At 57.1% G+C, this 27,922-nt stretch overlaps 2 protein-coding genes across 4 annotated transcripts in view; one reads left to right on the top strand and one right to left on the bottom strand.

Annotated features, from left to right (window-relative positions):
* The window catches only part of zbtb26 (zinc finger and BTB domain containing 26), a 47,129-nt gene extending 20,892 nt beyond the window's left edge, over positions 1-26,237 (bottom strand). The window contains exon 1 of the mRNA XM_061261230.1: positions 26,105-26,237. The gene's annotated coding sequence lies outside the window, so the exon portion shown is untranslated. The remainder of the gene's footprint in view (positions 1-26,104) is intronic.
* The window catches only part of slc2a8 (solute carrier family 2 member 8), a 93,305-nt gene that overhangs the window by 17,804 nt on the left and 47,579 nt on the right, over positions 1-27,922 (top strand). For 2 of the 3 annotated variants that reach the window (XM_061261226.1, XM_061261228.1), the window contains exon 1: positions 27,127-27,180. The exons of the other annotated variant lie outside the window; for it this stretch is intronic. The gene's annotated coding sequence lies outside the window, so the exon portion shown is untranslated. Of the gene's footprint in view, positions 1-27,126; positions 27,181-27,922 lie in introns of those variants that run through there. 3 annotated transcript variants of the gene reach the window in all.

Raw genomic sequence — 27,922 nt, 5'->3', positions numbered from 1 at the left:
AGAGCATTGGTGTGGAGGCCTTGAGTGCGTTGGTGTGGAGGACTTGAGCGTGTTGGTGTGGAGGGCTTGAGTGCGTTGTTGTGGAAGGCTTGAACGCGTTGGTGTGGAGGGCTTGAGTGTGTTGGTGTGGAAGGCTTGAGTGTGTTGGTGTGGAGGGCTTGAGTGCGTTGGTGTGGAGGGCTTCAGCGGGTTGGTGTGGAGGGCTTGAGTGAGTGTGGAGGGCTTGAGAGAGTGTGGGGGGCTTGAGTGTGTTGGTGTGGAGGGTTTGAGTGCGTTGGTGTGGAGGGCTTCAGCGGGTAGGTATGGAGGGCTTGGACGCGTTGGTGTGGATTGCTTGAGAGAGTGTGGAGGGCTTGAGCATGTTGGTGTGGAGGGCTTGAGCATGTTGGTGTGGAGGGCATGAGCGTGTTGGTGTGGAGGGGTTGAACGTGCTGGTGTGGAGGGCTTGAGCGCGTTGGTGTGGAGGGCTTGAGTGTGTTGGTGTGGAGGGCTTGAGAGTGTGGAGGGCTTGAGTGTGTTGGTGTGGAGGGCTTGAGTGTGTTGATGTGGAGGGTTTGAACGTGTTGGTGTGGAGGGCCTGAGAGAGTGTGGAGGGCTTGAGAGCGTTGGTGTGGAGGGCTTGAGAGCGTTGGTGTGGAGGGCCTGAGTGCGTTGGTGTGGAGGGCTTGAGTGCGTTGGTGTGGAGGGCTTGTGTGCGTTGGTGTGGAGGGCTTGAACGCGTTGGTGTGGAGGGCTTGAGTGTGTTGTTGTGGAGGGCTTGATGGTGTTGGTGTGGAGGGCTTGAGTGCGTTCGTGTGGAGGGCTTCAGCGGGTTGGTGTGGAGGGCTTCAGCGTGTTGGTGTGGAGGGCTTGAGCATGTTGGTGTGGAGGGCTTGAGCATGTTGGTGTGGAGGGCTTGAGAGCATTGGTGTGGAGGGCTTGAGAGAGTGTGGAGGGCTTGAGCGTGTTGGTGTGGAGGGCTTGAGTGTGTTGGTGTGGAAGGCTTGAGTGTGTTGGTGTGGAAGGCTTGAGTGTGTTCGTGTGGAGGGCTTGAGAGAGTGGGGAGGGCTTGAGCGTGTTGGTGTGGAGGGCTTGAGCGTGTTGGTTTGGAGGGCTAGAGTGTGTTGGTGTGGAGGGCATGAGCGTGTTGGTGTGGAGGGCTTGAGAGCATTGGTGTGGAGGGCTTGACAGAGTGTGGAGGGCTTGAGAGCGTTGGTGTGGAGGGCTTGAGAGAGTGTGGAGGGCTTGAGTGTGTTGGTGTGGAGGGCTTGAGAGCGTTGGTGTGGAGGGCTTGAGAGAGTGTGGAGGGCTTGAGTGTGTTGGTGTGCAGGGCTTGAGAGAGTGTGGAGGGCTTGAGCGTGTTGGTGTGGAGGGCTTGAGCGTGTTGGTGTGGAGGGCTTGAGAGCGTTGGTGTGGAGGGCTTGAGAGCGTTGTTGTGGAGGGCTTGAGAGCGTTGGTGTGGAGGGCTTGAGCGTGTTGGTGTGGAGGGCTTGAGAGCGTTGGTGTGGAGGGCTTGAGAGCGTTGGTGTGGAGGGCGTGAGCGTGTTGGTGTGGAGGGCTTGAGAGCGTTGGTGTGGAGGGCTTGAAAGACCGTGGAGGGCTTGAGTGCGTTGGTGTGGAGAGCTTGTGTGCGTTGGTGTGGAGGGCTTGAGCGTGTTGGTGTGGAGGGCATGAGACCGTTGGTGTGGAGAGCTTGAGTGTGTTGGTGTGGAGGGCTTGAGAGCGTTGGTGTGGAGGGCATGAGAGAGTGCGGAGGGCTTGAGAGTGTTGGTGTGGATTGCTTGAGAGAGTGTGGAGGGCTTGAGCGTGTTGGTGTGGAGGGCTTGAGCATGTTGGTGTGGAGGGCTTGAGCGTGTTGGTGTGGAGGGTTTGAGCGTGTTGGTGTGGAGGGCTTGAGAGAGTGTGGAGGGCTTGAGCGTGTTGGTGTGGAGGGCTTGAGCGTGTTGGTGTGGAGGGCTTGAACGCGTTGGTGCGGAGGGCTTGAGTGTGTTGGTGTGGAAGGCTTGAGTGTGTTGGTGTGGAAGGCTTGAGTGTGTTGGTGTGGAGGGCTTGAGCGTGTTGGTGTGGAGGGCATGAGCGTGTTGGTGTGGAGGGGTTGAACGTGCTGGTGTGGAGGGCTTGAGCGCGTTGGTGTGGAGGGCTTGAGTGTGTTGGTGTGGAGGGCTTGAGAGTGTGGAGGGCTTGAGTGTGTTGGTGTGGAGGGCTTGAGTGTGTTGATGTGGAGGGTTTGAACGTGTTGGTGTGGAGGGCCTGAGAGAGTGTGGAGGGCTTGAGAGCGTTGGTGTGGAGGGCTTGAGAGCGTTGGTGTGGAGGGCCTGAGTGCGTTGGTGTGGAGGGCTTGAGTGCGTTGGTGTGGAGGGCTTGTGTGCGTTGGTGTGGAGGGCTTGAACGCGTTGGTGTGGAGGGCTTGAGTGTGTTGGTGTGGAGGGCTTGATGGTGTTGGTGTGGAGGGCTTGAGTGCGTTCGTGTGGAGGGCTTCAGCGGGTTGGTGTGGAGGGCTTCAGCGTGTTGGTGTGGAGGGCTTGAGCATGTTGGTGTGGAGGGCTTGAGCATGTTGGTGTGGAGGGCTTGAGAGCATTGGTGTGGAGGGCTTGAGAGAGTGTGGAGGGCTTGAGCGTGTTGGTGTGGAGGGCTTGAGTGTGTTGGTGTGGAAGGCTTGAGTGTGTTGGTGTGGAAGGCTTGAGTGTGTTCGTGTGGAGGGCTTGAGAGAGTGGGGAGGGCTTGAGCGTGTTGGTGTGGAGGGCTTGAGCGTGTTGGTGTGGAGGGCTAGAGTGTGTTGGTGTGGAGGGCATGAGCGTGTTGGTGTGGAGGGCTTGAGAGCATTGGTGTGGAGGGCTTGACAGAGTGTGGAGGGCTTGAGAGCGTTGGTGTGGAGGGCTTGAGAGAGTGTGGAGGGCTTGAGTGTGTTGGTGTGGAGGGCTTGAGAGCGTTGGTGTGGAGGGCTTGAGAGAGTGTGGAGGGCTTGAGTGTGTTGGTGTGCAGGGCTTGAGAGAGTGTGGAGGGCTTGAGCGTGTTGGTGTGGAGGGCTTGAGCGTGTTGGTGTGGAGGGCTTGAGAGCGTTGGTGTGGAGGGCTTGAGAGCGTTGTTGTGGAGGGCTTGAGAGCGTTGGTGTGGAGGGCTTGAGCGTGTTGATGTGGAGGGCTTGAGAGCGTTGGTGTGGAGGGCTTGAGAGCGTTGGTGTGGAGGGCGTGAGCGTGTTGGTGTGGAGGGCTTGAGAGCGTTGGTGTGGAGGGCTTGAAAGACCGTGGAGGGCTTGAGTGCGTTGGTGTGGAGAGCTTGTGTGCGTTGGTGTGGAGGGCTTGAGCGTGTTGGTGTGGAGGGCATGAGACCGTTGGTGTGGAGAGCTTGAGTGTGTTGGTGTGGAGGGCTTGAGAGCGTTGGTGTGGAGGGCATGAGAGAGTGCGGAGGGCTTGAGAGTGTTGGTGTGGATTGCTTGAGAGAGTGTGGAGGGCTTGAGCGTGTTGGTGTGGAGGGCTTGAGCATGTTGGTGTGGAGGGCTTGAGCGTGTTGGTGTGGAGGGTTTGAGCGTGTTGGTGTGGAGGGCTTGAGAGAGTGTGGAGGGCTTGAGCGTGTTGGTGTGGAGGGCTTGAGCGTGTTGGTGTGGAGGGCTTGAACGCGTTGGTGTGGAGGGCTTGAGTGTGTTGGTGTGGAAGGCTTGAGTGTGTTGGTGTGGAAGGCTTGAGTGTGTTGGTGTGGAGGGCTTGAGCGTGTTGGTGTGGAGGGCTAGAGAGCGTTGGTGTGGAGGGCTTGAGCGTGTTGGTGTGGAGGGCTTGAGAGCGTTGGTGTGGAGGGCCTGAGAGCGTTGGTGTGGAGAGCTTGAAAGAGTGTGGAGGGCTTGAGTGCGTTGGTGTGGAGGGCTTGTGTGCGTTGGTGTGGAGGGCTTGAACGCGTTGGTGTGGAGGGCTTGAGTGTGTTGGTGTGGAGGGCTTGAGTGTGTTGGTGTGGAGGGCTTGAGTGCGTTGGTGTGGAGGGCTTCAGCGGGTTGGTGTGGAGGGCTTGAGCGTGTTGGTGTGGAGGGCTTGAGCGTGTTGGTGTGGAGGGCTAGAGTGTGTTGGTGTGGAGGGCATGAGCGTGTTGGTGTGGAGGGCTTGAGAGCATTGGTGTGGAGGGCTTGACAGAGTGTGGAGGGCTTGAGAGCGTTGGTGTGGAGGGCTTGAGAGAGTGTGGAGGGCTTGAGTGTGTTGGTGTGGAGGGCTTGAGAGCGTTGGTGTGGAGGGCTTGAGAGAGTGTGGAGGGCTTGAGTGTGTTGGTGTGCAGGGCTTGAGAGAGTGTGGAGGGCTTGAGCGTGTTGATGTGGAGGGCTTGAGCGTGTTGGTGTGGAGGGCTTGAGAGCGTTGGTGTGGAGGGCTTGAGAGCGTTGGTGTGGAGGGCTTGAGAGCGTTGGTGTGGAGGGCTTGAGCGTGTTGGTGTGGAGGCTTGAGAGCGTTGGTGTGGAGGGCTTGAGAGCGTTGGTGTGGAGGGCGTGAGCGTGTTGGTGTGGAGGGCTTAAGTGCGTTGGTGTGGAGGGCTTGAGAGAGTGTGGAGGGCTTGAGTGTGTTGCTGTGGAGGGCTTGAGAGGGTGTGGAGGGCTTAAGTGCGTTGGTGTGGAGGGCTTGAGTGTGTTGGTGTGGAGGGCTTGAGTGTGTTGGTGTGGAGGGCTTGAGTGCGTTGGTGTGGAGGGCTTGAGAGGGTGTGGAGGGCTTGAGTGCATTGGTGTGGAGGGCTTGAGTGCGTTGGTGTGGAGGGCTTGATCGTGTTGGTGTGGAGGGCTTGAACGCGTTGGTGTGGAGGGCTTGAACGCGTTGGTGTGGAGGGCTTGAACGCGTTGGTGTGGAGGGCTTGAGCATGTTGGTGTGGAGGGCTTGAGCGCGTTGGTGTGGAGGGCTTGAGAGGGTTGGTGTGGAGGGCTTGAGAGAGTGTGGAGGGCCTGAGAGCGTTGGTGTGGAGGGGTTGAGCACGTTGGTGTGGAAGGCTTGAGTGCGTTGGTGTGGAGGGCTTGAGAGCGTTGGTGTGGAGGGGTTGAGCACGTTGGTGTGGAAGGCTTGAGTGCGTTGGTGTGGAGGGCTTGAGAGAGTGTGGAGGGCCTGAGAGCGTTGGTGTGGAGGGGTTGAGCGTGTCGGTGTGGAGGGCTTGAGTGCGTTGGTGTGGAGGGCTTGAAAGAGTGTGGAGGGCTTGAAAGAGTGTGGAGGGCTTGAGAGCGTTTGTGTGGAGGGCTTCAGAGAGTGTGGAGGGCTTGAGTGTGTTGGTGTGGAGGGTTTGAGCGTGTTGGTGTGGAGAGCTTGAGAGAGTGTGGAGGGCTTGAGCGTGTTGGTGTGGAGGGCTTGGGAGAGTGTGGAGGGCCTGAGAGCGTTGGTGTGGAGGGCTTGAGTGCGTTGGTGTGGAGGGCTTGAGCGTGTTGGTGTGGAGGGCATGAGACCGTTGGTGTGGAGAGCTTGAGTGTGTTGGTGTGGAGGGCTTGAGAGCGTTGGTGTGGAGGGCATGAGAGAGTGCGGAGGGCTTGAGAGTGTTGGTGTGGATTGCTTGAGAGAGTGTGGAGGGCTTGAGCGTGTTGGTGTGGAGGGCTTGAGCATGTTGGTGTGGAGGGCTTGAGCGTGTTGGTGTGGAGGGCTTGAGTGTATTGGTGTGGAGGGCTTGAGTGTGTTGGTGTGGAGGGCTTGAGTGCGTTGGTGTTGAGGGCTTGAAAGAGTGTGGAGGGCTTAAGTGCGTTGGTGTGGAGGGCTTGAGAGAGTGTGGAGGGCTTGAGTGTGTTGCTGTGGAGGGCTTGAGAGGGTGTGGAGGGCTTAAGTGCGTTGGTGCGGAGGGCTTGAGCGTGTTTGTGTGGAGGGCTTGAGTGTGCTTTTGTGGAGGGCTTGAGAGAGTGTGGAGGGCCTGAGAGCGTTGGTGTGGAGGGGTTGAGCGTGTCGGTGTGGAGGGATTGAGAGGGTGTGGAGGGCTTATGTGCGTTGTTGTGGAGGGCTTGAGTGCGTTGGTGTGGAGGGCTTGAGTGCGTTGGTGTGGAGGGCTTGAGTGTGTTGGTGTGGAGGGCTTGAGAGAGTGTGGAGGGCTTGAGTGAGTGTGGAAGGCTTGAGAGTGTTAGTGTGGAGGGCTTGAGTGTGTTAGTGAGGAGGGCTTGAGTGTGTTGGTGTGGAGGGCTTGAGTGCGTTGTTGTGGAGGGCTTGAGAGGGTGTGGAGGGCTTAAGTGCGTTGGTGTGGAGGGCTTGAGTGTGTTGGTGTGGAGGGCTTGAGTGCGTTGGTGTGGAGGGCTTGAGTGCGTTGGTGTGGAGGGCTTGACAGAGTGTGGAGGGCTTGAGTGTGTTGGTGTGGAGGGCTTGAGTGTGCTGGTGTGGAGGGCTTGAGAGAGTGTGGAGGGCCTGAGAGCGTTGGTGTGGAGGGCTTGAGTGCGTTGGTGTGGAGGGCTTGAGTGTGTTGGTGTGGAGGGCTTGAGTGTGATGGTGTGGAGGGCTTGAGAGAGTGTGGAGGGCCTGAGAGCGTTGGTGTGGAGGGCTTGAGTGCGTTGGTGTGGAGGGCTTGAGTGTGTTGGTGTGGAGGGCTTGAGAGAGTGTGGAGGGCTTGAGAGCGTTGGTATGGAGGGCTTGAGAGCGTTGGTGTGGAGGGCTTGAGTGTGTTGGTGTGGAGGGCTTGAGAGCGTTGGTGTGGAGGGCTTGTGTGAGTGTGGGGGGTTTGAGCGTGTTGCTGTGGAGGGCTTAAGTGCGTTGGTGTGGAGGGCTTGAGTGCGTTGGTGTGGAGGGCTTGAGTGTGTTGGTGTGGAGGGCTTGAGTGCGTTGTTGTGGAGGGCTTAAGTGCGTTGGTGCGGAGGGCTTGAGTGCGTTGGTGTGGACGGCTTGAGAGCATTGGTGTGGAGGGCTTGAGTGTGTTGGTGTGGAGGGCTTGAGAGAGTGTGGAGGGCCTGAGAGCGTTGGTGTGGAGGGGTTGAGCGTGTTGGTGTGGAAGGCTTGAGTGCGTTGGTGTGGAGGGCTTGAACGCGTTGGTGTGGAGGGCTTGAGCGTGTTGGTGTGGAGGGCGTGAGCGCGTTGGTGTGGAGGGCTTGAGCGCGTTGGTGTGGAGGGCTTGAGAGGGTTGCTGTGGAGGGCTTGAGAGAGTGTGGAGGGCCTGAGAGCGTTGGTGTGGAGGGGTTGAGCACGTTGGTGTGGAAGGCTTGAGTGCGTTGGTGTGGAGGGCTTGAGAGCGTTGGTGTGGAGGGGTTGAGCACGTTGGTGTGGAAGGCTTGAGTGCGTTGGTGTGGAGGGCTTGAGAGAGTGTGGAGGGCCTGAGAGCGTTGGTGTGGAGGGGTTGAGCGTGTCGGTGTGGAGGGCTTGAGTGCGTTGGTGTGGAGGGCTTGAAAGAGAGTGGAGGGCTTGAAAGAGTGTGGAGGGCTTGAGAGCGTTGGTGTGGAGGGCTTCAGAGAGTGTGGAGGGCTTGAGTGTGTTGGTGAGGAGGGTTTGAGCGTGTTGGTGTGGAGAGCTTGAGAGAGTGTGGAGGGCTTGAGCGTGTTGGTGTGGAGGGCTTGGGAGAGTGTGGAGGGCCTGAGAGCGTTGGTGTGGAGGGCTTGAGTGCGTTGGTGTGGAGGGGTTGAGAGCGTTGGTGTGGAGGGCTTGAGAGGGTGTGGAGGGCTTGAGTGTGTTGGTGTGGAGGGCTTGAGTGTGATGGTGTGGAGGGCTTGAGAGAGTGTGGAGGGCCTGAGAGCGTTGGTGTGGAGGGCTTGAGTGCGTTGGTGTGGAGGGCTTGAGTGTGTTGGTGTGGAGGGCTTGAGAGAGTGTGGAGGGCTTGAGAGCGTTGGTATGGAGGGCTTGAGAGCGTTGGTGTGGAGGGCTTGAGTGTGTTGGTGTGGAGGGCTTGAGAGCGTTGGTGTGGAGGGCTTGTGTGAGTGTGGGGGGTTTGAGCGTGTTGCTGTGGAGGGCTTAAGTGCGTTGGTGTGGAGGGCTTGAGTGCGTTGGTGTGGAGGGCTTGAGTGTGTTGGTGTGGAGGGCTTGAGTGCGTTGTTGTGGAGGGCTTAAGTGCGTTGGTGCGGAGGGCTTGAGTGCGTTGGTGTGGACGGCTTGAGAGCATTGGTGTGGAGGGCTTGAGTGTGTTGGTGTGGAGGGCTTGAGAGAGTGTGGAGGGCCTGAGAGCGTTGGTGTGGAGGGGTTGAGCGTGTTGGTGTGGAAGGCTTGAGTGCGTTGGTGTGGAGGGCTTGAACGCGTTGGTCTGGAGGGCTTGAGCGTGTTGGTGTGGAGGGCGTGAGCGCGTTGGTGTGGAGGGCTTGAGCGCGTTGGTGTGGAGGGCTTGAGAGGGTTGCTGTGGAGGGCTTGAGAGAGTGTGGAGGGCCTGAGAGCGTTGGTGTGGAGGGGTTGAGCACGTTGGTGTGGAAGGCTTGAGTGCGTTGGTGTGGAGGGCTTGAGAGCGTTGGTGTGGAGGGGTTGAGCACGTTGGTGTGGAAGGCTTGAGTGCGTTGGTGTGGAGGGCTTGAGAGAGTGTGGAGGGCCTGAGAGCGTTGGTGTGGAGGGGTTGAGCGTGTCGGTGTGGAGGGCTTGAGTGCGTTGGTGTGGAGGGCTTGAAAGAGAGTGGAGGGCTTGAAAGAGTGTGGAGGGCTTGAGAGCGTTGGTGTGGAGGGCTTCAGAGAGTGTGGAGGGCTTGAGTGTGTTGGTGAGGAGGGTTTGAGCGTGTTGGTGTGGAGAGCTTGAGAGAGTGTGGAGGGCTTGAGCGTGTTGGTGTGGAGGGCTTGGGAGAGTGTGGAGGGCCTGAGAGCGTTGGTGTGGAGGGCTTGAGTGCGTTGGTGTGGAGGGGTTGAGAGCGTTGGTGTGGAGGGCTTGAGAGGGTGTGGAGGGCTTGAGTGCGTTGGTGTGGAGGGCTTGAGAGGGTGTGGAGGGCTTAACTGCGTTGTTGTGGAGGGCTTGAGTGTGTTGGTGTGGAGGGCTTGAGTGCGTTGTTGTGGAGGGCTTAAGTGCGTTGGTGCGGAGGGCTTGAGTGCGTTGGTGTGGACGGCTTGAGAGCATTGGTGTGGAGGGCTTGAGTGTGTTGGTGTGGAGGGCTTGAGAGAGTGTGGAGGGCCTGAGAGCGTTGGTGTGGAGGGCTTGAGTGCGTTGGTGTGGAGGGGTTGAGCGTGTTGGTGTGGAGGGCTTGAGTGCGTTGGTGTGGAGGGCTTGAGAGGGTGTGGAGGGCTTAAGTGCGTTGGTGTGGAGGGCTTAAGTGTGTTGGTGTGGAGGGCTTGAGAGAGTATGGAGGGCTTGAGTGAGTGTGGAGGGCTTGAGTGAGTGTGGGGGGTTTGAGCGTTTTGCTGTGGAAGGCTTGAGCGCGTTGGTGTGGAGGGCTTGAGTGCGTTGGTGTGGAGGGCTTGAGTGCGTTGGTGTGGAAGGCTTGAGTGTGATGGTGTGGAGGGCTTGAGTGTGTTGGTGTGGAGGGCTTGACAGAGTGTGGAGGGCTTGAGTGTGTTGGTGTGGAGGGCTTGAGAGAGTGTGGAGGGCTTGAGTGCGTTGGTGTGGAGGGCTTGAGTGTGTTGGTGTGGAGGGCTTGAGTGCGTTGTTGTGGAGGGCTTAAGTGCGTTGGTGCGGAGGGCTTGAGTGCGTTGGTGTGGACGGGTTGAAAGTATTGGTGTGGAGGGCTTGAGTGTGTTGGTGTGGAGGGCTTGAGAGAGTGTGGAGGGCTTGAGAGCGTTGGTGTGGAGGGCTTGAGAGCGTTGGTGTGGAGGGCTTGAGAGGGTGTCGAGGGCTTAAGTGCGTTGTTGTGGAGGGCTTGAGTGCGTTGGTGTGGAGGGCTTAAGTGTGTTGGTGTGGAGGGCTTGAGTGAGTGTGGAGGGCTTGAGTGAGTGTGGAGGGCTTGAGTGAGTGTGGGGGGTTTGAGCGTTTTGCTGTGGAAGGCTTGAGCGCGTTGGTGTGGAGGGCTTCAGTGCGTTGGTGTGGAGGGCTTGAGTGCGTTGGTGTGGAGGGCTTGAGTTTGTTGGTGTGGAGGGCTTGAGTGTGTTGGTTTGGAGGGCTTGACAGAGTGTGGAGGGCTTGAGTGTGTTGGTGTGGAGGGCTTGAGAGAGTGTGGAGGGCTTGAGTGTGTTGGTGTGGAGGGCTTGAGAGAGTGTGGAGGGCTTGAGTGTGTTGGTGTGGAGGGCTTGAAAGAGTGTGGAGGGCTTGAGAGCGTTGGTGTGGAGGGCTTGAGAGAGTGTGGAGGGCTTGACTGTGTTGGTGTGGAGGGATTGAGAGAGTGTGGAGGGCTTGAGTGTGTTGGTGTGAGGGCTTGAGTGCGTTGGTGTGGAGGGCTTGAGTGTGTTGGTGTGGAGGGCTTGAGTGTGTTGGTGTGGAGGGCTTGAGCGTGTTGGGGTGGAGGGCTTGAGTGCATTGTTGTGGAGGGCTTAAGTGCGTTGGTGCGGAGGGCTTGAGTGTGTTGGTGTGGAGGGCTTGAGTGCGTAGGTGTGGAGGGCTTGAGTGCGTTGGTGTGGAGGGCTTGAGAGCGTAGGTGTGGAGGGCTTGAGTGTGTTGGTGTGGAGGGCTTGAGAGAGTGTGGAAGGCTTGAGAGCGTTGGTGTGGAGGGCTTGTGTCAGTGTGGGGGGTTTGAGCGTGTTGCTGTGGAGGGCTTAAATGCGTTGGTGTGGAGGGCTTGAGTGCGTTGGTGTGGAGGGCTTGAGAGGGTGTGGAGGGCTTAAGTGCGTTGGTGTGGAGGGCTTGAGTGTGTTGGTGTGGAGGGCTTGAGTGCGTTGTTGTGGAGGGCTTAAGTGCGTTGGTGCGGAGGGATTGAGTGCGTTGGTGTGGACGGGTTGAGAGTATTGGTGTGGAGGGCTTGAGTGTGTTGGTGTGGAGGGCTTGAGAGAGTGTGGAGGGCTTGAGAGCGTTGGTGTGGAGGGCTTGAGAGGGTGTGGAGGGCTTGAGAGCGTTGGTGTGGAGGGCTTGTGTGAGTGTGGGGGGTTTGAGCGTGTTGCTGTGGAGGGCTTAAGTGCGTTGGTGTGGAGGGCTTGAGTGCGTTGGTGTGGAGGGCTTGAGAGGGTGTGGAGGGCTTAAGTGCGTTGGTGTGGAGGGCTTGAGTGTGTTGGTGTGGAGGGCTTGAGTGCGTTGGTGTGGAGGGCTTGAGAGGGTGTGGAGGGCTTAAGTGCGTTGGTGTGGAGGGCTTGAGTGTGTTGGTGTGGAGGGCTTGAGTGCGTTGTTGTGGAGGGCTTAAGTGCGTTGGTGCGGAGGGCTTGAGTGCGTTGGTGTGGACGGGTTGAGAGTATTGGTGTGGAGGGCTTGAGTGTGTTGGTGTGGAGGGCTTGAGAGAGTGTGGAGGGCTTGAGAGCGTTGGTGTGGAGGGCTTGAGAGGGTGTGGAGGACTTAAGTGCGTTGTTTTGGAGGGCTTGAGTTCGTTGGTGTGGAGGGCTTAAGTGTGTTGGTGTGGAGGGCTTGAGTGAGTGTGGAGGGCTTGAGTGAGTGTGGAGGGCTTGAGTGAGTGTGGGGGGTTTGAGCGTTTTGCTGTGGAAGGCTTGAGCGCGTTGGTGTGGAGGGCTTCAGTGCGTTGGTGTGGAGGGCTTGAGTGCGTTGGTGTGGAGGGCTTGAGTGTGTTGGTGTGGAGGGCTTGAGTGTGTTGGTGTGGAGGGCTTGACAGAGTGTGGAGGGCTTGAGTGTGTTGGTGTGGAGGGCTTGAGAGAGAGTGGAGGGCTTGAGTGTGTTGGTGTGGAGGGCTTGAGAGAGTGTGGAGGGCTTGAGTGTGTTGGTGTGGAGGGCTTGAGTGTGTTGGTGTGTAGGGCTTGAAAGAGTGTGGAGGGCTTGAGAGCGTTGGTGTGGAGGGCTTGAGAGAGTGTGGAGGGCTTGAGTGAGTGTGGGGGGTTTGAGCGTTTTGCTGTGGAAGGCTTGAGCGCGTTGGTGTGGAGGGCTTCAGTGCGTTGGTGTGGAGGGCTTGAGTGCGTTGGTGTGGAGGGCTTGAGTGTGTTGGTGTGGAGGGCTTGAGTGTGTTGGTGTGGAGGGCTTGAGCGTGCTGGTGTGGAGGGCTTGAGTGCGTTGTTGTGGAGGGCTTGAGTGCGTTGGTGTGGAGGGCTTGAGAGGGTGTGGAGGGCTTAAGTGCGTTGGTGTGGAGGGCTTGAGTGCATTGGTTTGGAGGGCTTGAGTGTGTTGGTGTGGAGGGCTTGAGAGCGTTGGTGTGGAGGGCTTGAGTGTGTTGGTGTGGAGGGCTTGAGAGAGTGTAGAGGGCTTGAGAGTGTTAGTGTGGAGGGCTTGAGCGTGTTGATGTGGAGGGCTTGAGTGCGTTGTTGTGAAGGGCTTAAGTGCGTTGGTGCGGAGGGCTTGAGTGTGTTGGTGCGGAGGGCTTGAGTGTGTTGGTGTGGAGGGCTTGAGTGTGTTGGTGTGGAGGGCTTGAGTGTGTTGGTGTGGAGGGCTTGAGAGCGTTGGTGTGGAGGGCTTGAGTGTATTGGTGTGGATGGCTTGAGAGAGTGTGGAGGGCTTGAGTGATTGTGGAGGGCTTGGGAGTGTTAGTGTGGAGGGCTTGAGTGTGTTGGTGTGGAGGGCTTGAGTGTGTTGGTGTGGAGGGCTTGAGCGTGTTGGCGTGGAGGGCTTGAGTGTGTTGGTGTGGAGGGCTTGAGTAAGTTGGTGTGGAGGGCTTGAGAGCGTTTGTGTGGAGGGCTTGAGAGGGTGTGGAGGGCTTGAGTGCGTTGGTGTGGAGGGCTTGAGTGTGCTGGTGTGGAGGGCTTGAGAGAGTGTGGAGGCCCTGAGAGCATTGGTGTAGAGGGCTTGAGTGCGTTGGTGTGGAGGGCTTGAGTGCATTGGTGTGGAGGGCTTGAGTGTGTTGGTGTGGAGGGCTTGAGAGCGTTGGTGTGGAGGGCTTGAGAGAGTGTGGAGGGCTTGACTGTGTTCGTGTGGAGGGATTGAGAGAGTGTGGAGGGCTTGAGTGTGTTGGTGTGAGGGCTTGAGTGCATTGGTGTGGAGGGCTTGAGTGCGTTGGTGTGGAGGGCTTGAGTGTGTTGGTGTGGAGGGCTTGAGTGTGTTGGTGTGGAGGGCTTGAGTGTGTTGGTGTGGAGGGCTTGAGCGTGCTGGTGTCGAGGGCTTGAGTGCGTTGTTGTGGAGGGCTTGAGTGCGTTGGTGTGGAGGGCTTGAGAGGGTGTGGAGGGCTTAAGTGCGTTGGTGTGGAGGGCTTGAGTGCATTGGTGTGGAGGGCTTGAGTGTGTTGGTGTGGAGGGCTTGAGAGCGTTGGTGTGGAGGGCTTGAGTGTGTTGGTGTGGAGGGCTTGAGAGAGTGTGGAGGGCTTGAGAGCGTTGGTGTGGAGGGCTTTAGAGCGTTGGTGTGGAGGGCTTGAGAGGGTGTCGAGGGCTTAAGTGCGTTGTTGTGGAGGGCTTGAGTGCGTTGGTGTGGAGGGCTTAAGTGTGTTGGTGTGGAGGGCTTGAGTGAGTGTGGAGGGCTTGAGTGAGTGTGGAGGGCTTGAGTGAGTGTGGGGGGTTTGAGCGTTTTGCTGTGGAAGGCTTGAGCGCGTTGGTGTGGAGGGCTTCAGTGCGTTGGTGTGGAGGGCTTGAGTGCGTTGGTGTGGAGGGCTTGAGTGTGTTGGTGTGGAGGGCTTGAGTGTGTTGGTTTGGAGGGCTTGACAGAGTGTGGAGGGCTTGAGTGTGTTGGTGTGGAGGGCTTGAGAGAGTGTGGAGGGCTTGAGTGTGTTGGTGTGGAGGGCTTGAGAGAGTGTGGAGGGCTTGAGTGTGTTGGTGTGGAGGGCTTGAAAGAGTGTGGAGGGCTTGAGAGCGTTGGTGTGGAGGGCTTGAGAGAGTGTGGAGGGCTTGACTGTGTTGGTGTGGAGGGATTGAGAGAGTGTGGAGGGCTTGAGTGTGTTGGTGTGAGGGCTTGAGTGCGTTGGTGTGGAGGGCTTGAGTGTGTTGGTGTGGAGGGCTTGAGTGTGTTGGTGTGGAGGGCTTGAGCGTGTTGGGGTGGAGGGCTTGAGTGCGTTGTTGTGGAGGGCTTAAGTGCGTTGGTGCGGAGGGCTTGAGTGTGTTGGTGTGGAGGGCTTGAGTGCGTAGGTGTGGAGGGCTTGAGTGCGTTGGTGTGGAGGGCTTGAGAGCGTAGGTGTGGAGGGCTTGAGTGTGTTGGTGTGGAGGGCTTGAGAGAGTGTGGAAGGCTTGAGAGCGTTGGTGTGGAGGGCTTGTGTCAGTGTGGGGGGTTTGAGCGTGTTGCTGTGGAGGGCTTAAGTGCGTTGGTGTGGAGGGCTTGTGTCAGTGTGGGGGGTTTGAGCGTGTTGCTGTGGAGGGCTTAAGTGCGTTGGTGTGGAGGGCTTGAGTGCGTTGGTGTGGAGGGCTTGAGAGGGTGTGGAGGGCTTAAGTGTGTTGGTGTGGAGGGCTTGAGTGCGTTGGTGTGGAGGGCTTGAGTGTTTTGGTGTGGAGGGCTTGAGTGTGTTGGTGTGGAGGGCTTGACAGAGTGTGGAGGGCTTGAGTGTGTTGGTGTGGAGGGCTTGAGTGTGCTGGTGTGGAGGGCTTGAGAGAGTGTGGAGGGCCTGAGAGCGTTGGTGTGGAGGGCTTGAGTGCGTTGGTGTGGAGGGCTTGAGTGTGTTGGTGTGGAGGGCTTGAGAGAGTGTGGAGGGCTTGAGAGCGTTGGTATGGAGGGCTTGAGAGCGTTGGTGTGGAGGGCTTGAGTGTGTTGGTGTGGAGGGCTTGAGAGAGTGTGGAGGGCTTGAGAGCGTTGGTGTGGAGGGCTTGTGTGAGTGTGGGGGGTTTGAGCGTGTTGCTGTGGAGGGCTTAAGTGCGTTGGTGTGGAGGGCTTGAGTGCGTTGGTGTGGAGGGCTTGAGAGGGTGTGGAGGGCTTAAGTGCGTTGGTGTGGAGGGCTTGAGTGTGTTGGTGTGGAGGGCTTGAGTGCATTGGTGTGGAGGGCTTGAGAGGGTGTGGAGGGCTTAAGTGCGTTGGTGTGGAGGGCTTGAGTGTGTTGGTGTGGAGGGCTTGAGTGCGTTGTTGTGGAGGGCTTAAGTGCGTTGGTGCGGAGTGCTTGAGTGCGTTGGTGTGGACGGGTTGAGAGTATTGGTGTGGAGGGCTTGAGTGTGTTGGTGTGGAGGGCTTGAGAGAGTGTGGAGGGCTTGAGAGCGTTGGTGTGGAGGGCTTGAGAGCGTTGGTGTGGAGGGCTTGAGAGGGTGTCGAGGGCTTAAGTGCGTTGTTGTGGAGGGCTTGAGTGCGTTGGTGTGGAGGGCTTAAGTGTGTTGGTGTGGAGGGCTTGAGTGAGTGTGGAGGGCTTGAGTGAGTGTGGAGGGCTTGAGTGAGTGTGGGGGGTTTGAGCGTTTTGCTGTGGAAGGCTTGAGCGCGTTGGTGTGGAGGGCTTCAGTGCGTTGGTGTGGAGGGCTTGAGTGCGTTGGTGTGGAGGGCTTGAGTGTGTTGGTGTGGAGGGCTTGAGTGTGTTGGTTTGGAGGGCTTGACAGAGTGTGGAGGGCTTGAGTGTGTTGGTGTGGAGGGCTTGAGAGAGTGTGGAGGGCTTGAGTGTGTTGGTGTGGAGGGCTTGAGAGAGTGGGGAGGGCTTGAGTGTGTTGGTGTGGAGGGCTTGAAAGAGTGTGGAGGGCTTGAGAGCGTTGGTGTGGAGGGCTTGAGAGAGTGTGGAGGGCTTGACTGTGTTGGTGTGGAGGGATTGAGAGAGTGTGGAGGGCTTGAGTGTGTTGGTGTGAGGGCTTGAGTGCGTTGGTGTGGAGGGCTTGAGTGTGTTGGTGTGGAGGGCTTGAGTGTGTTGGTGTGGAGGGCTTGAGCGTGTTGGGGTGGAGGGCTTGAGTGCGTTGTTGTGGAGGGCTTAAGTGCGTTGGTGCGGAGGGCTTGAGTGTGTTGGTGTGGAGGGCTTGAGTGCGTAGGTGTGGAGGGCTTGAGTGCGTTGGTGTGGAGGGCTTGAGAGCGTAGGTGTGGAGGGCTTGAGTGTGTTGGTGTGGAGGGCTTGAGAGAGTGTGGAAGGCTTGAGAACGTTGGTGTGGAGGGCTTGTGTCAGTGTGGGGGGTTTGAGCGTGTTGCTGTGGAGGGCTTAAGTGCGTTGGTGTGGAGGGCTTGTGTCAGTGTGGGGGGTTTGAGCGTGTTGCTGTGGAGGGCTTAAATGCGTTGGTGTGGAGGGCTTGAGTGTGCTGGTGTGGAGTGCTTGAGAGAGTGTGGAGGGCCTGAGAGCGTTGGTGTGGAGGGCTTGAGTGCGTTGGTGTGGAGGGCTTGAGTGTGTTGGTGTGGAGGGCTTGAGAGAGTGTGGAGGGCTTGAGAGCGTTGGTATGGAGGGCTTGAGAGCGTTGGTGTGGAGGGCTTGAGTGTGTTGGTGTGGAGGGCTTGAGAGAGTGTGGAGGGCTTGAGAGCGTTGGTGTGGAGGGCTTGTGTGAGTGTGGGGGGTTTGAGCGTGTTGCTGTGGAGGGCTTAAGTGCGTTGGTGTGGAGGGCTTGAGTGCGTTGGTGTGGAGGGCTTGAGAGGGTGTGGAGGGCTTAAGTGCGTTGGTGTGGAGGGCTTGAGTGTGTTGGTGTGGAGGGCTTGAGTGCATTGGTGTGGAGGGCTTGAGAGGGTGTGGAGGGCTTAAGTGCGTTGGTGTGGAGGGCTTGAGTGTGTTGGTGTGGAGGGCTTGAGTGCGTTGTTGTGGAGGGCTTAAGTGCGTTGGTGCGGAGTGCTTGAGTGCGTTGGTGTGGACGGGTTGAGAGTATTGGTGTGGAGGGCTTGAGTGTGTTGGTGTGGAGGGCTTGAGAGAGTGTGGAGGGCTTGAGAGCGTTGGTGTGGAGGGCTTGAGAGCGTTGGTGTGGAGGGCTTGAGAGGGTGTCGAGGGCTTAAGTGCGTTGTTGTGGAGGGCTTGAGTGCGTTGGTGTGGAGGGCTTAAGTGTGTTGGTGTGGAGGGCTTGAGTGAGTGTGGAGGGCTTGAGTGAGTGTGGAGGGCTTGAGTGAGTGTGGGGGGTTTGAGCGTTTTGCTGTGGAAGGCTTGAGCGCGTTGGTGTGGAGGGCTTCAGTGCGTTGGTGTGGAGGGCTTGAGTGCGTTGGTGTGGAGGGCTTGAGTGTGTTGGTGTGGAGGGCTTGAGTGTGTTGGTGTGGAGGGCTTGAGTGTGTTGGTTTGGAGGGCTTGACAGAGTGTGGAGGGCTTGAGTGTGTTGGTGTGGAGGGCTTGAGAGAGTGTGGAGGGCTTGAGTGTGTTGGTGTGGAGGGCTTGAGAGAGTGTGGAGGGCTTGAGTGTGTTGGTGTGGAGGGCTTGAAAGAGTGTGGAGGGCTTGAGAGCGTTGGTGTGGAGGGCTTGAGAGAGTGTGGAGGGCTTGACTGTGTTGGTGTGGAGGGATTGAGAGAGTGTGGAGGGCTTGAGTGTGTTGGTGTGGAGGGCTTGAGTGCGTTGGTGTGGAGGGCTTGAGTGTGTTGGTGTGGAGGGCTTGAGTGTGTTGGTTTGGAGGGCTTGACAGAGTGTGGAGGGCTTGAGTGTGTTGGTGTGGAGGGCTTGAGAGAGTGTGGAGGGCTTGAGTGTGTTGGTGTGGAGGGCTTGAGAGAGTGTGGAGGGCTTGAGTGTGTTGGTGTGGAGGGCTTGAAAGAGTGTGGAGGGCTTGAGAGCGTTGGTGTGGAGGGCTTGAGAGAGTGTGGAGGGCTTGACTGTGTTGGTGTGGAGGGATTGAGAGAGTGTGGAGGGCTTGAGTGTGTTGGTGTGAGGGCTTGAGTGCGTTGGTGTGGAGGGCTTGAGTGTGTTGGTGTGGAGGGCTTGAGTGTGTTGGTGTGGAGGGCTTGAGCGTGTTGGGGTGGAGGGCTTGAGTGCGTTGTTGTGGAGGGCTTAAGTGCGTTGGTGCGGAGGGCTTGAGTGTGTTGGTGTGGAGGGCTTGAGTGCGTAGGTGTGGAGGGCTTGAGTGCGTTGGTGTGGAGGGCTTGAGAGCGTAGGTGTGGAGGGCTTGAGTGTGTTGGTGTGGAGGGCTTGAGAGAGTGTGGAAGGCTTGAGAGCGTTGGTGTGGAGGGCTTGTGTCAGTGTGGGGGGTTTGAGCGTGTTGCTGTGGAGGGCTTAAGTGCGTTGGTGTGGAGGGCTTGTGTCAGTGTGGGGGGTTTGAGCGTGTTGCTGTGGAGGGCTTAAGTGCGTTGGTGTGGAGGGCTTGAGTGCGTTGGTGTGGAGGGCTTGAGAGGGTGTGGAGGGCTTAAGTGTGTTGGTGTGGAGGGCTTGAGTGCGTTGGTGTGGAGGGCTTGAGTGTGTTGGTGTGGAGGGCTTGACAGAGTGTGGAGGGCTTGAGTGTGTTGGTGTGGAGGGCTTGAGTGTGCTGGTGTGGAGGGCTTGAGAGAGTGTGGAGGGCCTGAGAGCGTTGGTGTGGAGGGCTTGAGTGCGTTGGTGTGGAGGGCTTGAGTGTGTTGGTGTGGAGGGCTTGAGAGAGTGTGGAGGGCTTGAGAGCGTTGGTATGGAGGGCTTGAGAGCGTTGGTGTGGAGGGCTTGAGTGTGTTGGTGTGGAGGGCTTGAGAGAGTGTGGAGGGCTTGAGAGCGTTGGTGTGGAGGGCTTGTGTGAGTGTGGGGGGTTTGAGCGTGTTGCTGTGGAGGGCTTAAGTGCGTTGGTGTGGAGGGCTTGAGTGCGTTGGTGTGGAGGGCTTGAGAGGGTGTGGAGGGCTTAAGTGCGTTGGTGTGGAGGGCTTGAGTGTGTTGGTGTGGAGGGCTTGAGTGCATTGGTGTGGAGGGCTTGAGAGGGTGTGGAGGGCTTAAGTGCGTTGGTGTGGAGGGCTTGAGTGTGTTGGTGTGGAGGGCTTGAGTGCGTTGTTGTGGAGGGCTTAAGTGCGTTGGTGCGGAGTGCTTGAGTGCGTTGGTGTGGACGGGTTGAGAGTATTGGTGTGGAGGGCTTGAGTGTGTTGGTGTGGAGGGCTTGAGAGAGTGTGGAGGGCTTGAGAGCGTTGGTGTGGAGGGCTTGAGAGCGTTGGTGTGGAGGGCTTGAGAGGGTGTCGAGGGCTTAAGTGCGTTGTTGTGGAGGGCTTGAGTGCGTTGGTGTGGAGGGCTTAAGTGTGTTGGTGTGGAGGGCTTGAGTGAGTGTGGAGGGCTTGAGTGAGTGTGGAGGGCTTGAGTGAGTGTGGGGGGTTTGAGCGTTTTGCTGTGGAAGGCTTGAGCGCGTTGGTGTGGAGGGCTTGAGTGCGTTGGTGTGGAGGGCTTGAGTGCGTTGGTGTGGAGGGCTTGAGTGTGTTGGTGTGGAGGGCTTGAGTGTGTTGGTTTGGAGGGCTTGACAGAGTGTGGAGGGCTTGAGTGTGTTGGTGTGGAGGGCTTGAGAGAGTGTGGAGGGCTTGAGTGTGTTGGTGTGGAGGGCTTGAGAGAGTGTGGAGGGCTTGAGTGTGTTGGTGTGGAGGGCTTGAAAGAGTGTGGAGGGCTTGAGAGCGTTGGTGTGGAGGGCTTGAGAGAGTGTGGAGGGCTTGACTGTGTTGGTGTGGAGGGATTGAGAGAGTGTGGAGGGCTTGAGTGTGTTGGTGTGAGGGCTTGAGTGCGTTGGTGTGGAGGGCTTGAGTGTGTTGGTGTGGAGGGCTTGAGTGTGTTGGTGTGGAGGGCTTGAGCGTGTTGGGGTGGAGGGCTTGAGTGCGTTGTTGTGGAGGGCTTAAGTGCGTTGGTGCGGAGGGCTTGAGTGTGTTGGTGTGGAGGGCTTGAGTGCGTAGGTGTGGAGGGCTTGAGTGCGTTGGTGTGGAGGGCTTGAGAGCGTAGGTGTGGAGGGCTTGAGTGTGTTGGTGTGGAGGGCTTGAGAGAGTGTGGAAGGCTTGAGAGCGTTGGTGTGGAGGGCTTGTGTCAGTGTGGGGGGTTTGAGCGTGTTGCTGTGGAGGGCTTAAGTGCGTTGGTGTGGAGGGCTTGTGTCAGTGTGGGGGGTTTGAGCGTGTTGCTGTGGAGGGCTTAAATGCGTTGGTGTGGAGGGCTTGAGTGTGCTGGTGTGGAGGGCTTGAGAGAGTGTGGAGGGCCTGAGAGCGTTGGTGTGGAGGGCTTGAGTGCGTTGGTGTGGAGGGCTTGAGTGTGTTGGTGTGGAGGGCTTGAGAGAGTGTGGAGGGCTTGAGAGCGTTGGTATGGAGGGCTTGAGAGCGTTGGTGTGGAGCGCTTGAGTGTGTTGGTGTGGAGGGCTTGAGAGAGTGTGGAGGGCTTGAGAGCGTTGGTGTGGAGGGCTTGTGTGAGTGTGGGGGGTTTGAGCGTGTTGCTGTGGAGGGCTTAAGTGCGTTGGTGTGGAGGGCTTGAGTGCGTTGGTGTGGAGGGCTTGAGAGGGTGTGGAGGGCTTAAGTGCGTTGGTGTGGAGGGCTTGAGTGTGTTGGTGTGGAGGGCTTGAGTGCATTGGTGTGGAGGGCTTGAGAGGGTGTGGAGGGCTTAAGTGCGTTGGTGTGGAGGGCTTGAGTGTGTTGGTGTGGAGGGCTTGAGTGCGTTGTTGTGGAGGGCTTAAGTGCGTTGGTGCGGAGTGCTTGAGTGCGTTGGTGTGGACGGGTTGAGAGTATTGGTGTGGAGGGCTTGAGTGTGTTGGTGTGGAGGGCTTGAGAGAGTGTGGAGGGCTTGAGAGCGTTGGTGTGGAGGGCTTGAGAGCGTTGGTGTGGAGGGCTTGAGAGGGTGTCGAGGGCTTAAGTGCGTTGTTGTGGAGGGCTTGAGTGCGTTGGTGTGGAGGGCTTAAGTGTGTTGGTGTGGAGGGCTTGAGTGAGTGTGGAGGGCTTGAGTGAGTGTGGAGGGCTTGAGTGAGTGTGGGGGGTTTGAGCGTTTTGCTGTGGAAGGCTTGAGCGCGTTGGTGTGGAGGGCTTCAGTGCGTTGGTGTGGAGGGCTTGAGTGCGTTGGTGTGGAGGGCTTGAGTGTGTTGGTGTGGAGGGCTTGAGTGTGTTGGTTTGGAGGGCTTGACAGAGTGTGGAGGGCTTGAGTGTGTTGGTGTGGAGGGCTTGAGAGAGTGTGGAGGGCTTGAGTGTGTTGGTGTGGAGGGCTTGAGAGAGTGTGGAGGGCTTGAGTGTGTTGGTGTGGAGGGCTTGAAAGAGTGTGGAGGGCTTGAGAGCGTTGGTGTGGAGGGCTTGAGAGAGTGTGGAGGGCTTGACTGTGTTGGTGTGGAGGGATTGAGAGAGTGTGGAGGGCTTGAGTGTGTTGGTGTGGAGGGCTTGAGTGCGTTGGTGTGGAGGGCTTGAGTGTGTTGGTGTGGAGGGCTTGAGTGTGTTGGTGTGGAGGGCTTGAGCGTGTTGGGGTGGAGGGCTTGAGTGCGTTGTTGTGGAGGGCTTAAGTGCGTTGGTGCGGAGGGCTTGAGTGTGTTGGTGTGGAGGGCTTGAGTGCGTAGGTGTGGAGGGCTTGAGTGCGTTGGTGTGGAGGGCTTGAGAGCGTAGGTGTGGAGGGCTTGAGTGTGTTGGTGTGGAGGGCTTGAGAGAGTGTGGAAGGCTTGAGAGCGTTGGTGTGGAGGGCTTGTGTCAGTGTGGGGGGTTTGAGCGTGTTGCTGTGGAGGGCTTAAGTGCGTTGGTGTGGAGGGCTTGTGTGAGTGTGGGGGGTTTGAGCGTGTTGCTGTGGAGGGCTTAAGTGCGTTGGTGTGGAGGGCTTGAGTGCGTTGGTGTGGAGGGCTTGAGAGGGTGTGGAGGGCTTAAGTGCGTTGGTGTGGAGGGCTTGAGTGTGTTGGTGTGGAGGGCTTGAGTGCGTTGGTGTGGAGGGCTTGAGAGGGTGTGGAGGGCTTAAGTGCGTTGGTGTGGAGGGCTTGAGTGTGTTGGTGTGGAGGGCTTGAGTGCGTTGTTGTGGAGGGCTTAAGTGCGTTGGTGCGGAGGGCTTGAGTGCGTTGGTGTGGACGGGTTGAGAGTATTGGTGTGGAGGGCTTGAGTGTGTTGGTGTGGAGGGCTTGAGAGAGTGTGGAGGGCTTGAGAGTGTTGGTGTGGAGGGCTTGAGAGGGTGTGGAGGGCTTAAGTGCGTTGTTTTGGAGGGCTTGAGTTCGTTGGTGTGGAGGGCTTAAGTGTGTTGGTGTGGAGGGCTTGAGTGAGTGTGGAGGGCTTGAGTGAGTGTGGAGGGCTTGAGTGAGTGTGGGGGGTTTGAGCGTTTTGCTGTGGAAGGCTTGAGCGCGTTGGTGTGGAGGGCTTCAGTGCGTTGGTGTGGAGGGCTTGAGTGCGTTGGTGTGGAGGGCTTGAGTGTGTTGGTGTGGAGGGCTTGAGTGTGTTGGTGTGGAGGGCTTGACAGAGTGTGGAGGGCTTGAGTGTGTTGGTGTGGAGGGCTTGAGAGAGTGTGGAGGGCTTGAGTGTGTTGGTGTGGAGGGCTTGAGAGAGTGTGGAGGGCTTGAGTGTGTTGGTGTGGAGGGCTTGAAAGAGTGTGGAGGGCTTGACTGTGTTCGTGTGGAGGGATTGAGAGAGTGTGGAGGGCTTGAGTGTGTTGGTGTGAGGGCTTGAGTGCGTTGGTGTGGAGGGCTTGAGTGCGTTGGTGTGGAGGGCTTGAGTGTGTTGGTGTGGAGGGCTTGAGTGTGTTGGTGTGGAGGGCTTGAGCGTGCTGGTGTGGAGGGCTTGAGTGCGTTGTTGTGGAGGGCTTGAGTGCGTTGGTGTGGAGGGCTTGAGAGGGTGTGGAGGGCTTAAGTGCGTTGGTGTGGAGGGCTTGAGTGCATTGGTGTGGAGGGCTTGAGTGTGTTGGTGTGGAGGGCTTGAGAGCGTTGGTGTGGAGGGCTTGAGTGTGTTGGTGTGGAGGGCTTGAGAGAGTGTGGAGGGCTTGAGAGTGTTAGTGTGGAGGGCTTGAGTGTGTTGGTGTGGAGGGCTTGAGTGTGTTGGTGTGGAGGGCTTGAGTGTGTTGGTGTGGAGGGCTTGAGTGTGTTGGTGTGGAGGGCTTGAGCGTGTTGGCGTGGAGGGCTTGAGTGTGTTGGTGTGGAGGGCTTGAGTAAGTTGGTGTGGAGGCCTTGAGAGCGTTTGTGTGGAGGGCTTGAGTGTGTTGGTGTGGAGGGCTTGAGTGTGTTGGTGTGGAGGGCTTGAGTGTGTTGGTGTGGAGGGCTTGAGCGTGTTGGCGTGGAGGGCTTGAGTGTGTTGGTGTGGAGGGCTTGAGTGTGTTGGTGTGGAGGGCTTGAGCGTGTTGGCGTGGAGGGCTTGAGTGTGTTGGTGTGGAGGGCTTGAGTAAGTTGGTGTGGAGGGCTTGAGAGCGTTTGTGTGGAGGGCTTGAGAGGGTGTGGAGGGCTTCAGTGCGTTGGTGTGGAGGGCTTGAGTGTGCTGGTGTGGAGGGCTTGAGAGAGTGTGGAGGCCCTGAGAGCATTGGTGTTGAGGGCTTGAGTGCGTTGGTGTGGAGGGCTTGAGTGCATTGGTGTGGAGGGCTTGAGTGTGTTGGTGTGGAGGGCTTGAGAGCGTGTGGAGGGCTTGACTGTGTTCGTGTGGAGGGATTGAGAGAGTGTGGAGGGCTTGAGTGTGTTGGTGTGAGGGCTTGAGTGCGTTGGTGTGGAGGGCTTGAGTGCGTTGGTGTGGAGGGCTTGAGTGTGTTGGTGTGGAGGGCTTGACTGTGTTGGTGTGGAGGGCTTGAGTGTGTTGGTGTGGAGGGCTTGAGCGTGCTGGTGTCGAGGGCTTGAGCGTGCTGGTGTCGAGGGCTTGAGTGCGTTGTTGTGGAGGGCTTGAGTGCGTTGGTGTGGAGGGCTTGAGAGGGTGTGGAGGACTTAAGTGCGTTGGTGTGGAGGGCTTGAGTGCATTGGTGTGGAGGGCTTGAGTGTGTTGGTGTGGAGGGCTTGAGAGCGTTGGTGTGGAGGGCTTGAGTGTGTTGGTGTGGAGGGCTTGAGAGAGTGTGGAGGGCTTGAGAGTGTTAGTGTGGAGGGCTTGAGCGTGTTGATGTGGAGGGCTTGAGTGCGTTGTTGTGGAGGGCTTAAGTGCGTTGGTGCGGAGGGCTTGAGTGTGTTGGTGTGGAGGGCTTGAGTGTGTTGGTGTGGAGGGCTTGAGTGTGTTGGTGTGGAGGGCTTGAGAGCGTTGGTGTGGAGGGCTTGAGTGTGTTGGTGTGGAGGGCTTGAGAGAGTGTGGAGGGCTTGGGAGTGTTAGTGTGGAGGGCTTGAGTGTGTTGGTGTGGAGGGCTTGAGTGTGTTGGTGTGGAGGGCTTGAGTGTGTTGGTGTGGAGGGCTTGAGTGTGTTGGTGTGGAGGGCTTGAGCGTGTTGGCGTGGAGGGCTTGAGTGTGTTGGTGTGGAGGGCTTGAGTAAGTTGGTGTGGAGGCCTTGAGAGCGTTTGTGTGGAGGGCTTGAGAGGGTGTGGAGGGCTTGATTGTGTTGGTGTGGAGGGCTTGAGTGCGTTGGTGTGGAGGGCTTGAGTGTGCTGGTGTGGAGGGCTTGAGAGAGTGTGGAGGCCCTGAGAGCATTGGTGTAGAGGGCTTGAGTGCGTTGGTGTGGAGGGCTTGAGTGCATTGGTGTGGAGGGCTTGAGTGTGTTGGTGTGGAGGGCTTGAGAGCGTTGGTGTGGAGGCCTTGAGTGTGTTGGTGTGGAGGGCTTGAGAGAGTGTGGAGGGCTTGAGAGTGTTAGTGTGGAGGGCTTGAGCGTGTTGATGTGGAGGACTTGAGTGCGTTGTTGTGGAGGGCTTAAGTGCGTTGGTGCGGAGGGCTTGAGTGTGTTGGTGTGGAGGGCTTGAGTGTGTTGGTGTGGAGGGCTTGAACGCGTTGGTGTGGAGGGCTTGAGTGCGTTGGTGTGGAGGGCTTGAGTGTGTTGGTGTGGAGGGCTTGAGAGCATTTGTGTAGAGGGCTTGAGTGTGTTGGTGTGGAGGGCTTGAGTGTGTTGGTGTGGAGGTCTTGAACGCGTTGGTGTGGAGGGCTTGAGTTTGTTGGTGTGGAGGGCTTGAGTAAGTTGGTGTGGAGGGCTTGAGAGCATTTGTGTAGAGGGCTTGAGTAAGTTGGTGTGGAGGGCTTGAGAGCGTTTGTGTAGAGGGCTTGAGTTTGTTGGTGTGGAGGGCTTGAGTAAGTTGGTGTGGAGGGCTTGAGAGCATTTGTGTAGAGGCCTTGAGTAAGTTGGTGTGGAGGGCTTGAGAGCGTTTGTGTGGAGGGCTTCAGAGGGTGTGGAGGGCTTGGGTGAGTGTGGAGGGCTTGAGTAAGTTGGTGTGGAGGGCTTGAGAGCGTTTGTGTAGAGGGCTTGAGTTTGTTGCTGTGGAGGGCTTAAGTGCGTTGGTGTGGAGGGCTTGAGTGCGTTGGTGTGGAGGGCTTGAGTGTGTTGGTATGGAGGGCTTGAGAGCGTTGGTGTGGAGGGCTTGAGTGTGTTGGTGTGGAGGGCTTGAGAGCGTTGGTGTGGAGGGCTTGAGTGTGTTGGTGTGGAGGGCTTGAGAGAGTGTGGAGGGCTTGAGTGATTGTGGAGGGCTTGGGAGTGTTAGTGTGGAGGGCTAGAGTGTGTTGGTGTGGAGGGCTTGAGTGTGTTGGTGTGGAGGGCTTGAGCGTGTTGGTGTGGAGGGCTTGAGTGTGTTGGTGTGGAGGGCTTGAGAGCGTTGGTGTGGAGGGCTTTAGAGCGTTTGTGTGGAGGGCTTGAGAGGGTGTGGAGGGCTTGAGTGTGTTGGTGTGGAGGGCTTGAGTGCGTTGGTGTGGAGGGCTTGAGTGTGCTGGTGTGGAGGGCTTGAGAGAGTGTGGAGGCCCTGAGAGCATTGGTGTAGAGGGCTTGAGTGCGTTGGTGTGGAGGGCTTGAGTGCATTGGTGTGGAGGGCTTGAGTGTGTTGGTGTGGAGGGCTTGAGAGCGTTGGTGTGGAGGCCTTGAGTGTGTTGGTGTGGAGGGCTTGAGAGAGTGTGGAGGGCTTGAGAGTGTTAGTGTGGAGGGCTTGAGCGTGTTGATGTGGAGGACTTGAGCGCGTTGTTGTGGAGGGCTTAAGTGCGTTGGTGCGGAGGGCTTGAGTGTGTTGGTGTGGAGGGCTTGAGTGTGTTGGTGTGGAGGGCTTGAACGCGTTGGTGTGGAGGGCTTGAGTGCGTTGGTGTGGAGGGCTTCAGTAAGTTGGTGTGGAGGGCTTGAGAGCGTTTGTGTGGAGAGCTTGAGAGGGTGTGGAGGGCTTGGGTGAGTGTGGAGTGCTTGAGTAAGTTGGTGTGGAGGGCTTGAGAGCGTTTGTGTTGAGGGCTTGAGTTTGTTGGTGTGGAGGGCTTGAGTAAGTTGGTGTGGAGGGCTTGAGAGCATTTGTGTAGAGGGCTTGAGTAAGTTGGTGTGCAGGGCTTGAGAGCGTTTGTGTAGAGGGCTTGAGTGAGTTGGTGTGGAGGGCTTGAGAGCGTTTGTGTTGAGGGCTTGAGTTTGTTGGTGTGGAGGGCTTGAGAGCGTTTGTGTTGAGGGCTTGAGTTTGTTGGTGTGGAGGGCTTGAGTAAGTTGGTGTGGAGGGCTTGAGAGCATTTGTGTAGGGGGCTTGAGTAAGTTGGTGTGGAGGGTTTGAGAGAGTGTGGAGGGCTTGAGAGCTCTGACAATTGCCTCTCCCTCTCTTACTGAGACCAAGTTCATCCCACCTGCAAGGGTTCCGCTTTGGTTCAGGTTTGAAGACCTCCCTCAGGGGTGGGCGAATGGAACGGGGAACAGGAGCAAGAATCTGCTTGGACAGTCTGTTGTAGAAAGCCCCATGAAGTGCAGTGTGCCCCCAAACAGCTGAGGCCACCAGGGTCCGGAATTCAATGGAGTAATCCAAGACTGAGCAATTGCCCTGGCAGATGCAGAAAAGTTCTCGTGTGGCAGCAAGTCTGGAGATAGCCCGGTCAAAGACCCTCTTCATAGCTGCGGCAAAGAGGCCATTGCACTCGGGGGCGCCAGCGTCCCAGAAGGATGTTCCCTTCTCACAAACTCTTCCAGACAGGAAGGTGATAACATCGGCGACCCAGGAACGTTCAGTGGGAAACATGGAAGGCTGTAGTTTGAATATCAGGGAACACTGAGACAGGAACAAAGTGCTGGTCTTTGGATCCAAACAGCAGAGTTCAGGCGGTGTTCTTGTGTTCATGATCACGTCTGAGATATTTAAATAACAAAACGATACGTCTTTGTTTTATTAAAACAGACTAACAGTAATGCCCTTCACAGCAAACATTCGCAGACTGACCAAACTGGTCGGCCGACAATTTTTTAATCGCAGATCAGACGACCTGTTTGAACACCACATTATGACACACGGCGGGAAGATAACTCCACCCAATTTACCCCTGTCCGGGCGAACAACGTCACTTTTTCCAACATGGCTGCGCCCTGTGCACAGTAAAAACATTGAAAATTGCCCTAAGACACATTTTCTAATAAAAACTTTAAACACGACCTGGGTCCAATCCAGCCCAGGTACAGAACCCCAGGCCGTCACAATATAATGACATGTTAAGTGTTTATAGACAAGCTTATACATTTTAAAGAATTTTTAATCTTGACAAAACTGGTGTAAGCAGGTCATTTTAATGTTGTGGCTGATCGGTGTGTCTCTGAAGGAGAACTAATTTTTCAGGACAGTGGTTCAGAGAGGGCGTAAGGATGACGTAGTAAACAGGAGAATGTCAGCTGATGTGGGGCGAAGTGTAGCCGAAGAGTTCTCCACAAGCTTCATTAGGTAAAGTTTCCAAAACTTATTTGTCTATTATTAACGCGTGACTAGCGAACTACATTCGTGTTATAATTTAATATATTATTAAAGGTATAGTAAACACTACAGCTTTCTATTTTTGTTAACATGTATGTATATGATTTAAGGTAGCCATACGATCAAACTGAGTTGGCTAACGTTACATTACAGCTGCAGTATTAGTGGTATTCAGTAAACGCGTGCACGAATAACGAATACACGCGGTGTATTCTAGGCTACATCAATAGCCCTTGAAGTATTCACCATTTGTATGCTGAGAGTGAGAACCAGCCGTTTGCTTTTTAGCTTGCTTTCACGTGTTTGCCATTTTGGCAGGAATGTATTGCCTTACGATTAGTTAGCTATCAAATACGGTAATACTAAATTTTTAACTCTGGCAATGTAGAGGGGTAACTACAACCTCTTTCTCCTCATCATTTACTCAGCCTATATTTTTAAAATTGGGAACTACATTGATCTCGATGGCAATCCGATTTTTTTATCCGAGATTTTAGGGACCGTCTGTAAAGTACAGCGACAAAAATATAATACATTTTTAAAAATCAACGGCTTCTCAATGACAATGGAAAGCACTAAACCCAGCACCGTTAAATCGCCTCCCATCGTTTATTCATAAAGAAACTCAATGGCTTTTCAAACCCAATGAGGAAAGAAATAAAGCTGGTAATACAGATTAGAGGGCTACCTCTGGCCATACTACAACTGTCAG

This window comes from Conger conger, chromosome 11, assembly GCF_963514075.1.
Source record: "Conger conger chromosome 11, fConCon1.1, whole genome shotgun sequence".
NCBI lineage: Eukaryota > Metazoa > Chordata > Actinopteri > Anguilliformes > Congridae > Conger > Conger conger.
This window is presented reverse-complemented; position numbering and strand designations above follow the sequence as displayed.